The sequence below is a fragment of the Procambarus clarkii genome, chromosome 23 (assembly GCF_040958095.1).
Source record: "Procambarus clarkii isolate CNS0578487 chromosome 23, FALCON_Pclarkii_2.0, whole genome shotgun sequence".
In the NCBI taxonomy this organism is placed as follows: Eukaryota; Metazoa; Arthropoda; class Malacostraca; order Decapoda; family Cambaridae; genus Procambarus; species Procambarus clarkii.
This window is the reverse complement of record NC_091172.1, coordinates 1,351,414-1,363,342: the sequence shown is the minus strand read 5'-3', so window position 1 is coordinate 1,363,342 and position 11,929 is coordinate 1,351,414. Positions and strand designations below refer to the sequence as shown.

Genomic DNA, 11,929 nt, shown 5'->3' with positions numbered 1-11,929 from the left:
TGCGCAAACTCCCCTGCAGTTTTCAAAAAATCCCAAACATCCCAATTTCGAGGCCTGAGCCATATTTTGGAGGCAAATTTTGGTTCTATGCACGTTTTTGCGGTTTGAAATTACGACATTTTATTCCCAACATATGCCAAGTCCTGAAAGCGGCAGTTAGTCACATTTCGCACAAACTCCCCTGCAGTTTTCGAAATATCCCATATATACCAATTTCGAGGCCTGAGCCATATTTTGGAGCCAAATTCTGGCTCTCTGCACGTATTCGCAGTTTGAAATTACGACTTTTTATACCCAACATATGCCAAGTACTGAAAGCAGCAGTGAGTCACATTTTGCACAAACTCCCCTGCTGTTTTCAAAATATCACAAATATCCCAATTTCAAGGCCTGAGCCATATTTTGGAGGCAAATTTTGGTTCTATGTACGTTATCGCGGTTTGAAATTACGACATTTTATACCCAACATATGCCAAGTCCTGAAAGCGGCAGTGAGTCACATTTTGCACAAACTCCCCTGCAGTTTTCAAAATATCACAAATATCCCAATTTCGTGGCCTTAGCCATGTTTTGGAGCCAAATTCAGGCTCCCTGCACGTATTCGCAGTTTGAAATTGCGACTTTTTTATGCCCAACATATGCCAAGTACTGAAAGCGGCGTTTGGTCACATTTCTCCCAAACCTCCCTGCAGTTTTCTAAATATCCCAAACATCCCAATATCGAGGCCTGAGTCATATTTTGGAGCCAACGTCTGGCTCTCTGCACGTATTCATATTTTGATATTACGACTTTTTATACCCAACATATGCCAAGTAATGAAAGTGGCAGTGAGTCACATGTTGCGCAAACTCCCCTGCAGTTTTCAAAATATCCCAAACATCTCAATTTCAAGGCCTGAGCCATATTTTGGAGCCAAATTCTGGCTCTCTGCACGTATTCGCAGTTTGAAATTACGACTTTTTATACGCAACTTATGCCAAGTACTGAAAGCGGCAGTTAGTCACATTTCGCACAAACTCCCCTGCAGTTTTCGAAATATCCCAAATATACCAATTTCGAGGCCTGAGCCATATTTTGGAGCCAAATTCTGGCTCTCTGCAAGTATTCGCAGTTTGAAATTACGACTTTTTCTACCCAACATATGCCAAGTACTGAAAGCAGCAGTGAGTCACATTTTGCACAAACTCCCCTGCAGTTTTCAAAATATCACAAATATCCCAATTTCGTGGCCTTAGCCATGTTTTGGAGCCAAATTCTGGCTCTCTACACGTATTCGCAGTTTGAAATTACGACTTTTTATACCCAATATATGCCTAGTACTGAAAACAGCAGTGAGTCACGTTTTGCACAAACTCCCCTGCAGTTTTTAAAATATCCCAAATATCCCAATTTCGAGGCCTTAGCCATGTTTTGGAGCCAAATTCAGGCTCTTTGCACGTATTCGCAGTTTGAAATTGCGACTTTTTTATACCCAACCTATGCCAAGTACTGAAAGCGGCGTTTGGTCACATTTGTCCCAATTCTCCCTGCAATTTTCTACATATCCCAAATATCCCAATATCGAGGCCTGAGTCATAATTTGGAGCCAATGTCTGGCTCTCTGCACGTATTCATATTTTGATATTACGACTTTTTATACCCAACATATGCCAAGTACTGAAAGTTGCAGTGAGTCACATTTTGCACAAACTCCCCTGCAGTTTTCAAAATATCCCAAATATCCCAATTTTGATGCCTGAGCCATATTTTGGAGCCAAATTCTGGCTCTCTGCACGTATTCGCATTTTGAAATTACGACTTTTTTATACCCAACATATGCAAATGCGTTTGGTCACATTTGTCTCAATCCCCCCTGCAGTTTTCAAAATATCCCAAACATCCCAATTTCGCAGCCTGAGCAATATTTTGGTGCCAAATTCTGGCTTTCTGCACGTATTCGCAGTTTGAAATTATGGCTTTATATACCCAACATATGCCAAGTACTGAAAGCGGCGTTTGGTCACATTTGTCCCTAACCTCCCTGCAGTTTTCAAAATATCCCAAACATGCTAATTTCGAGGCCTGAGCCATAGTTTGGATCAAAATTCTGGCTCTCTGCACGTATTGGCAGTTTGAAATTACGACTTTATATACCCAACATATGCCAAGTACTGAAAGCGGCGTTTGGTCACATTTATCCGAAACCTCCCTGCAGTTTTCAAAATATCCCAAATATCCCAATTTCGAGGCCTGAGGCATATTTTGGAGCCAAATTCTGGCTCTCTGCACGTATTCATATTTTGATATTACGACTTTTTATACCCAACATATGCCAAGTACTGAAAGTGGCAGTGAATCACATTTTGCGCAAACTCCCCTGCAGTTATCAAAATATCCCAAACATCCCAATTTTGAGGCCTGAGCCATATTTTGGAGGCAAATTTTGGCTCTATGCACGTTTTCGCGGTTTGAAATTACGACATTTTATACCCAACATATGCCAAGTCCTGAAAGCGGCAGTGAGTCACATTTTGAACAAACTCTCCCTGCAGTTTTCAAAATATCCTAAATATCCCAATTTCGAGGCCATAGCCATGTTTTGGAGCAAAATGCTGGCTCTCTGCACGTATTCGCAGTTTGAAATTGCGACTTGTTTATACCCAACATTTGCCAAGTACTGAAAGCGAAGTTTGGTTACATTTGTCCCAAACCTCCCTGCACTTTTCAAAATATCCCAAACATCCCAATATCGAGGGCTGAGCCATATTTTGGAGCCAACGTCTGGCTCTCTGCACGTATTCATATTTTGATATTACGACTTTTTATACCCAACATATGCCAAGTACTAAAAGTGGCAGTGAGTCACATTTTGCGCAAACTCCCCTGCAGTTTTTAAAATATCCCAAACATCCCAATTTCGAGGCCTGAGCCATATTTTGGAGTCAAATTTTGGTTCTATGCACGTTTTCGCGGTTTGAAATTACGACATTTTATACCCAACATATGCTAAGTCCTGAAAGGGCAGTTAGTCACATTTCGCACAAACTCCCCTGCAGTTTTCGAAATATCCCAAACATCTCAATTTCAAGGCCTGAGCCATATTTTGGAGCCAAATTCGGGCTCTCTGCACGTATTCGCAGTTTGAAATTACGACTTTTTATACCCAACTTATGCCAAGTACTGAAAGCGGCGTTTGGTCACATTTGTCCCAAAGCTCCCTGCAGTTTTCAAAATATCCCAAACATGCTAATTTCGAGGCCCGAGGCATTTTTTGGAGCCAAATTCTGGCTCTCTGCACGTATTCGCAGTTTGAAATTACGACTTTTATACCCAACATATGCCAAGTACTGAAAGCGGCAGTGAGTCACATTTTGCACAAAGTCACCTGCAGTTTTCAAAATATCTCAAATATCCCAATTTCGAGGCCTGAGCCATATTTTGGAGCCAAATTCTGGCTCTCTGCACGTATTCGCATTTTGAAATTACGACTTTTTTATACCCAACATATGCCAATGCGTTTGGTCACATTTGTCTCAATCCCCCCTGCAGTTTTCAAAATATCCCAAACATCCCAATTTCGAGGCCTGAGCCATATTTTGGAGCCAAATTCTGGCTCTCTGCACGTATTCGCAGTTTGAAATTTTGGTTTTATATACCCAACATATGCCAAGTACTGAAAGCGGCGTTTGGTCATATTTGTCCCAAACCTCCCTGCAGTTTTCAAAATATCCTAAACATCCCTATTTCGAGGCCTGAGCCATATTTTGTAGCCAAATTCTGGCTCTATGCACATATTCGCAGTTTGAAATTACGACTTTTTATACCCAACATATGCCACGTACTGAAAGTGGCGTTTGGTAACATTTGTCCCAAACCTCCCTGCAGTTTTCTAAATATCCCAAACATCCCAATTTCGAGGCCTCAGTCATATTTTGGAGCCAACGTCTGGCCCTCTGCACGTATTCATATTTGGATATTACTACTTTTTATACCCAACATATGCCAAGTACTGAAAGTGGCAGTGAGTCACATTTTGCGCAAACTCCCCTGCAGTTTTCAAAATATCCCAAACATCCCAATTTCGAGGCCTGAGCCATATTTTGTAGCCAAATTCTGGCTCTCTGCACGTATTCATATTTTGATATTACGACTTTTTATACCCAACATATGCCAAGTACTGAAAGTGGCAGTGACCCAGCAAACACAAATCATCTACACAACGTTCGCCTATCTCTTGCCATAGGTGTGGGAATGATTTGCATTGAGAATGGTGCAGGAAAGCCTTTGAGAAACTTTTACTCAAAAAATCCAAACACAAAGGTTTAATTATAAATTGTTTTTCTACAATTATTTTCTTCCAAATGTAAAACAAATAGTTTTTACATGTTTAAATATAAAATTTATGGTGTTTTTTTGTAAAATTCATTAATAAATTGTGAATGATATATATTGGCTGAGTGAAACCTTTAAAATCCATTTAGTTATAATTTGAACAGAAAAAAGTATTTTTCCAAATTTTCAAAAAATTGCTCTTTTTAACACAATTTGACTCCTTATACATTCCACTAAACACTATATCATGTTTAAATATATAATTTATGTATTATTCTCTAAAATAATTTATATAAATTATATAAGTTGCTGGAAAGTGGTGTTAAAGATTATGAAAACATTTTGTTGTGTTAATATGTTCTTATTAACTATGTCTCAAGTTCACAGTTTATCAAACAAGAATATTAACATTCGTCAACTCTTAAAATCTTATATGTTATCTTGCTGGTGCAAAAAAGGGTGAATCTTTAGGAACAGCTATAGTATCTATATATCACAAATGGTGTTTTCCCTAACTCAAACAATGTAGGGTTTATTATTCTACACATATTTCTAATGACTCTTAGATGTTTACATTCTCTGAAGTATAATTGTGAAGGCTGTGTCCATCACTCTCAACACAGATTCTTAAACTCGTCTCTGCAGGTTCAACTATATAATTAGTTTCCATTTTGAATTTCCATGGACATTTGTATCCAAAATGAAACCAATGTGGTTTCCTTCAGCGCCTTCAGCCAGCACATTTGCTCATTCATTTCCACAGATTCCAACAAGGTAGGGGATTTACAGAAATTTGTATATTCATATTGTTATATATTAAAAATATGAATGCAGTTCAATATGATAAGACAAATACATGAGTTTATGATAAATTCGTTTTCTGTGATATACCATTGATATGCTCTTTTTTTCTTTAAACGGCAGACTAAACTAAAGTGCTCACATCAACAGATTTGATGTATAAATGGTCAACGCTCAACAGAGTTAGTATAAATGTATTAGTATAAATCTTACTTGTCTCATTGTTAATTCACATTCAATGTCAACTTGTGGTTGCATTGTACAAGGCCAACACAGATGATCGAAGGAAACTAACTCTGCTCTAGTTCCATGAAGTTGCTATTTGGTCTTTACTCAATGCATTGTACATGCATTGTACAAGGCCAACACAGATGATCGAAGGAAACTAACTCTGCTCTAGTTCCATGAAGTTGCTATTTGGTCTTTATTGAAATTTGACAAGGCAGAGTGGCCTGCAACAACTACACCATCTCCACATCTAGTTCATGCTCCAGACATAAATCATGACACTGGTCCTGTGTATCCTGCTGCTGACCCGTCAACACCTGGCCCGTCGGGTGTGAGGCGCCCTCTCTTCACGTCTACACCTAGTGCTGAAGCTGAATCTGATGAAGATAATTCATATTCCACATTAGTGTTTGAAAACAATAGTGAGAGCGACGATTCAGACAGTAGTTTATTGCCAACCAAGAGACAACAGCAACGTGTTGTTATAGCAGAGACTCGCCTGAACTATAAATTGAAACATGAGCTGGTAAAAATCCCCAAACGTCGCAGGTGTGAAGTGTGTTCAAAGTCGGGTATCAGGAAGGAAACTGGTATAGCGTGCAAGACATGCGATGTTCCACTTTGCGTCATACCTTGTTACACCACTTATCACAGGAAAAGGGTGTATTGGGTGGACAAGAAATAACCACCTACATCAGCTTCACTCCACCTAGGAACATCTGTTGAGCAACTTCAGGAATCAGTACCTGAAGGAGGTGGAGTGGAGATAAAATGCTCAACTTATTTTACTACAATCGTCTTTGCTTTGGTAAGTACACATAATTGTCTTAGATTGTTTCAGTATTGTAGTCTATTTTCTTAGGAATATTTTGATACCTAAATGAGAACTGTAGCACGAAAACTAAAGTAAGTATACATGAAACAAGAGAAACTTTTTTTGTGGGTGTTGCGGGTTTGAGTTGGAGTGTCAAGAGCGGGTTCCGGTTGTGTGTTTTCCGTCATCTCTACAGCTGTGAATTCCAAGGAATTGTATTTGATATGCATATGTCTGTGTAGGGAATTTTATTCCGAACACTATACAAAAAAAAAACGGTGTGAAACAAGTACAAACTTGAAAAACATGAGCAAAGTAAAAACTTTTGACGCTCACGGGTACAAACACGCGTAAGATTTTATTCGCCGCAAATTTATTTGACGCTGTGTTGGCCAACTCTACCCATGTTCTTATAGAACTTTCTATTGCGAACACATTGCTATAAAAATGAAATACGTAGCTTCAGAAATAATGTCAGGAGAGTTAAATAAGTATAAACATTCAAAGCACTGCATCCCAACAGTGTCGTCCCTGCTGAAATCACGGCTAACGCTTCACCCAGTTCCCACACTCGTGCGGGTCACCCGATACCATAATTAGACATTGATAGGCATATGTCTGGGTGGGGAATTTTATTGCGAGTTCAGTGATATCAAAATGAGCGCTGTAGGATGACTGTGAGACTGGCAACAAACGAAAGAGTATGAACATTTACTTCCTGTTTGGGTGTCACGGCGAGTCATCTTCGTGTTTATTTACTTCGTGGTGGGATACCAAATGCTTCGGTGACATTTTATGCATATGATCTTGTAGAGAATTTTATTGCCAACGCATTGATACCAAAATGAAAAACGTAGCTTGAGAATTGAGGTTAGGAGCGTGAAAAGATTATAAACTTTTTTGTGTTTACGCTTGAGCGCCCAGAACGCCGCGCGCACTAAAGTGTTAAGCAACTGACATATGTGGAGAGCTAGTATCAAAATTTATATGTTTTTTTTTTTTTTTTTTTTTTTTGAGATATATACAAGAGTTGTTACATTCTTGTACAGCCACTAGTACGCGTAGCGTTTCGGGCAAGTCCTTAATCCTACGGTCCCTGGAATACGATCCCCTGCCGCGAAGAATCGTTTTTTCATCCAAGTACACATTTTACTGTTGCGTTAAACAGAGGCTACAGTTAAGGAATTGCGCCCAGTAAATCCTCCCCGGCCAGGATACGAACCCATGACATAGCGCTCGCGGAACGCCAGGCGAGTGTCTTACCACTACACCACGGAGACTGCGAGAGTTTGTCCTGCACACCGCCCCCCATCCAGTGGGCAGCGGTGGATAGGTTAGGTGGATAGGGGGTTAGGTTGGTAGGTTACATTGAGTTAATTAGGTAGTACTTAGTGTTTATCTGTTATAGACAGGAGCTGCCTGGTATGGGCCAATAGGCCTTCTGCAGTTACCTTTGTTTTTATGTTTTTGCCCTGTAACCTAAATGGTTAGAGAGGCACATATATGGGCTTAGGGACTGAACCCCACACTACATTTAGCTAAGCTGGTTACAATCTTGATGATATAGTTACAAAATTCTGTATAAGTCGTCACATTATCAATGGGTTCGAGATCAACCACAATTTCCTGAATAGATATAACAAAGGGGATATTAATAGGGTATTAAAATTGTCAACACAAGATTGAACACGAAACAATGGGTATAAATTGGATAAGTTTAGATTTAGGAAAGACTTGGGTAAATACAGGGTCAGTAACAGGGTTGTTGATTTGTGGAATTTTTCTTAACTTATAAATTTATCTTTATTTATCTTAAACTGGTTGGGAGAGGTACAGTTTTTAACATAATTGGGAAGGTCATTCCACATTCGAGGTCTCTTGATTTGTAAAGCATTTCTAGTTTGACTAAGTCGTACTCTTGGAATATCAAATAGGTATTTGTTTCTGGTGTGGTGCTCATGGGATCTGTTACAACCTTCTAGGAAGCTTTTAAGGTCAGGATTGACATTACAGTGCAGCGTTTTATATATATAAAATACACATGAGAGTAAGTGCAGGGACTTAATATCTAACATATTCAGAGATTTGAGTAAGGGGTCCATATATTCTGCCCGGTTGCCTGAAATGCTATATGCCTACTATAGTGGCTTTAGGTATTGTATGCACTAGCTCTATCTATAAATCCAACATTATGTTTGTAAATCAACTATGTATGTACTTTCCTGAATAAAATTGACTTTACTGTACACTTATATTCTCTGTGGATTTGTTACCCCTATCGTTTGGGAGAAAAAAAATGACTAATACGTTCGGCGAATGACTTTGACTTCAACTTCACTTTGACTTCGTTCATGTCATCGTATTTTCCGTAATATATAAAGGTTATGACAATGCAATTATATTATTGTGTGCAAATAAGTTTGAAATTTCATGTACCCTAAAAATATTAAAATAAAGAATAAGAATAATTAAATAATTGTTGTAGTAAATTGTCACACGTTCATCATACGCAAACGAACACACAGTTTGGAGCGTCAGTACAAGACCGCCGCCATTTTAAAACACGGCTTCGAATGTAAGTAATGTTTTTCTCGTACTAACACTGTGTTATACAATAGATTTGGTCTTGAATTCACAAATTTAGTTGTTACATCTGACAGAGTATGTTAGACGGTGTAATGCTGGTCCATGTTAATGTATTTGTGGGCTTGGTTGGTTTAAATGTGGAGGCGAGGCCTGGCAGTGCTGGTGTATGTGGAGGCGAGGCGAGGCCTGGCAGTGCTGGTGTATGTGGAGGCGAGGCCTGGCTGTGCTAGTGTGTATGTGGAGGCGAGGCCTGGCTGTGCTAGTGTGTATGTGGAGGCGAGGCCTGGCAGTGCTGGTGTATGTGGAGGCGAGGCCTGGCAGTGCTGGTGTATGTGGAGGCGAGGCCTGGCTGTGCTAGTGTGTATGTGGAGGCGAGGCCTGGCTGTGCTAGTGTGTATGTGGAGGCGAGGCCTGGCTGTGCTAGTGTGTATGTGGAGGCGAGGCCTGGCAGTGCTGGTGTATGTGGAGGCGAGGCGAGGCCTGGCAGTGCTGGTGTATGTGGAGGCGAGGCCTGGCTGTGCTAGTGTGTATGTGGAGGCGAGGCCTGGCTGTGCTAGTGTGTATGTGGAGGCGAGGCCTGGCAGTGCTGGTGTATGTGGAGGCGAGGCCTGGCAGTGCTGGTGTATGTGGAGGCGAGGCCTGGCTGTGCTAGTGTGTATGTGGAGGCGAGGCCTGGCTGTGCTAGTGTGTATGTGGAGGCGAGGCCTGGCTGTGCTAGTGTGTATGTGGAGGCGAGGCATGTACAACACTCCCCAATAGGAAGAAAACCCACTGGGTTCTAGGCTAGGTTAGGCTTATCTGTAATAATTGAATTAAGCCTAGCAAAGCCTAGAACCTAGTTCAGTAATTTAAAAATTTTTGTAACTTGAAAAATGCCATTCAATACATTACACAATTTAAATATTTTCAGGCAATCAACACAACCCTCTCATGTTGGCTAACCCTCTCTCATGTTGGTCAATAATTTAATTATTTTTTTATGGAGTAATCTTTGCTGTTGAAATGTAGTCTTTTTGAGACTACATTTCAAATGTAGTGTGTGTGGAGGCGTGTATGTTAGGTATTACCTAATATACACGGTGTAATATATCTATCTGTGTGAAATAGATTAAATCCATTTATTTGATATTCAGCTAATAGTTCTGTATTTTCTACATTCATCCATGTTTTGGTAAGTGCAATAATATGTATTGTTTCATTGCAGATTAGAGATTCAAGATAGTTCTAGATTTCCGAAGTACTGAAACGTGCGCCATACAGGCTTGGTGGATCTAGGTGCAAGGTAAAATTATTTACATTTACTTGTTTTGTATTTATGTTTTGTATTTATATGCATATATGCATTTATATGCATTATTCTATAGAATAATAGATCTCGTAATAATTTTGCAAAAATAGTGGCATTTACTATTTTTAAAAGATTATTAAAAAATTTACTGATATGGTGCATTCGGAAGGGCGAAGAGGGAGAACGGCCTGTTGACATAGCTCGGGTGCAGGGGGGGGGGGTTGTGTAAAAGCCTGGTTTGTGCCTCGGAGAGGCTATGGGATCCAGTAAGTTCAGTAGAACTTCGGTTTCAACCCTTTTACCCTGTTGTAGCTCAGTCGATTAAGGCAGTGTCTGGGATGCTCCCGGACGCAGGTTCGAATCCTCGTCACGGCCCTTGTGGATTTGTTCATTTGATGCATCACGTTATTGTGATCTGTGTGTGTAATTCTTCACTTGCTACAGCAACAGGAATGTGTGTGTATGTATTTGTGTTGTTGAATATGACCGAAAGTGTAAGATTAATGATTCTAACACAAATCGTCTGAATATTTGTTTTTCTTCACTGTCGAGAGTAGTTAAAAAAATTTACTCGAGTTTATTTTCACACTTTATTTATGGTCCTTAAGTCCCTCTCCTTAATGCTGCTGCTGTTTCTCGCATCTTTGCATCGCTTGTATGTTTGGGGGTTTGGCCTCTTGCTATATATTGATTCCATTTGTGTGTGTTTGGGTCTCAGGCCCTCTCGCAATTTCTGTTGAACAAACCCCTTTTCCTAGTTCTGCATCTCTCCTTTGGTACAAATTTTGTTGTGCTTTTATCATATATTTCACAAAACTTGACATACATTTCATTTACTTCATGTCCTATCAGCAAGTGTTTGTCAAATTCTTTAAGGAAAGTTTATCATCCTGATTGCAGATCTCTAGCGATATTATGTCAACTTCTTGTGGATTCGCAATCATTATTTAATTTACCTTTAGGTGTTCTTTCACCAGCACAGCAACACTGTACCTCTCCCAACCAGTTTAAGATAAAAACTAAGTACTAACTAATTAACTCAATGTAACCTACCTTACCCCCAAAATGACAACCCATGTCTTCTATTTTAAACAATGCTGTTTTGTTGACCAAATTGTATTTTTGTTTTTTTCTGCAATGTTTCCCCCCCCCCCCACCACTCTACCACCACATTGAGTTTAGTAGCTCTGTGCACGTCAGGTGCTGTTTAATATACAGACCTACTCCTCCATTTGACCTAGTTTCTCTATCACATCTATATCACTTTGTGCTTTAGCCCTGGTGGAGCTTGGTCCACCAGGGTGTTGTTTGGAGTGGCCCGCAGATCCACATACAGTCTGCATATGATATACAGTCTGTTGATCAATTAAACTACAGTAGTTAGTTTTATTCACCGAATGCACCAATATGTGTTCATTCTTCCCAGATGAAGGAACTAGGTAATATTCATCATCTGAATGCACCATCTGATGCTTTATCACACTCATGATACACGAGAGGTTTAAAAAACTTTTAAAACTTTTAAAACTTTTTGACCTATGTATTTAAAAGCAATTCTAAAGTTAAAAAGTGTAGCATAGGCCCCTCGCAGAATGTTCTTAATATGATCCTCAGGTTATAGTTTTCTATCTAAAACCACCCCTAGATCTCTTTCTTGATCAGAATTCTTTATAGATCTCAGTGGCTCGATCATAGAAACTGCTCTAAATCCTTGTTGGCCTGGATTGTGGAGGTCATTGGTCTCTATAAAACTAGTAATCTGACTCCTGATCACTCTCAAATAATTTTATTATGTGGGATGTTAGTGCAACTGGTCTATAATTCTTTGCCAATGCTTGTGTTGTGTTGTGTTGTTTTGGTAGTGATGTGCAATGTGTTGTTTTGGTAGTGATTCGTCCAG

The 11,929-nt window shown here is 39.7% G+C and overlaps 1 long non-coding RNA gene across 1 annotated transcript in view; it reads left to right on the top strand.

The window, feature by feature from the left end:
- The first annotated feature begins 8,696 nt into the window (after nt 1–8,696).
- The window catches only part of LOC138367703 (uncharacterized), a 6,350-nt gene continuing 3,117 nt past the window's right edge, over nt 8,697–11,929 (top strand). Inside the window, exons 1-2 of the long non-coding RNA XR_011229398.1 lie at nt 8,697–8,730; nt 9,946–10,023. This is a non-coding gene — a long non-coding RNA (uncharacterized lncRNA). The remainder of the gene's footprint in view (nt 8,731–9,945; nt 10,024–11,929) is intronic.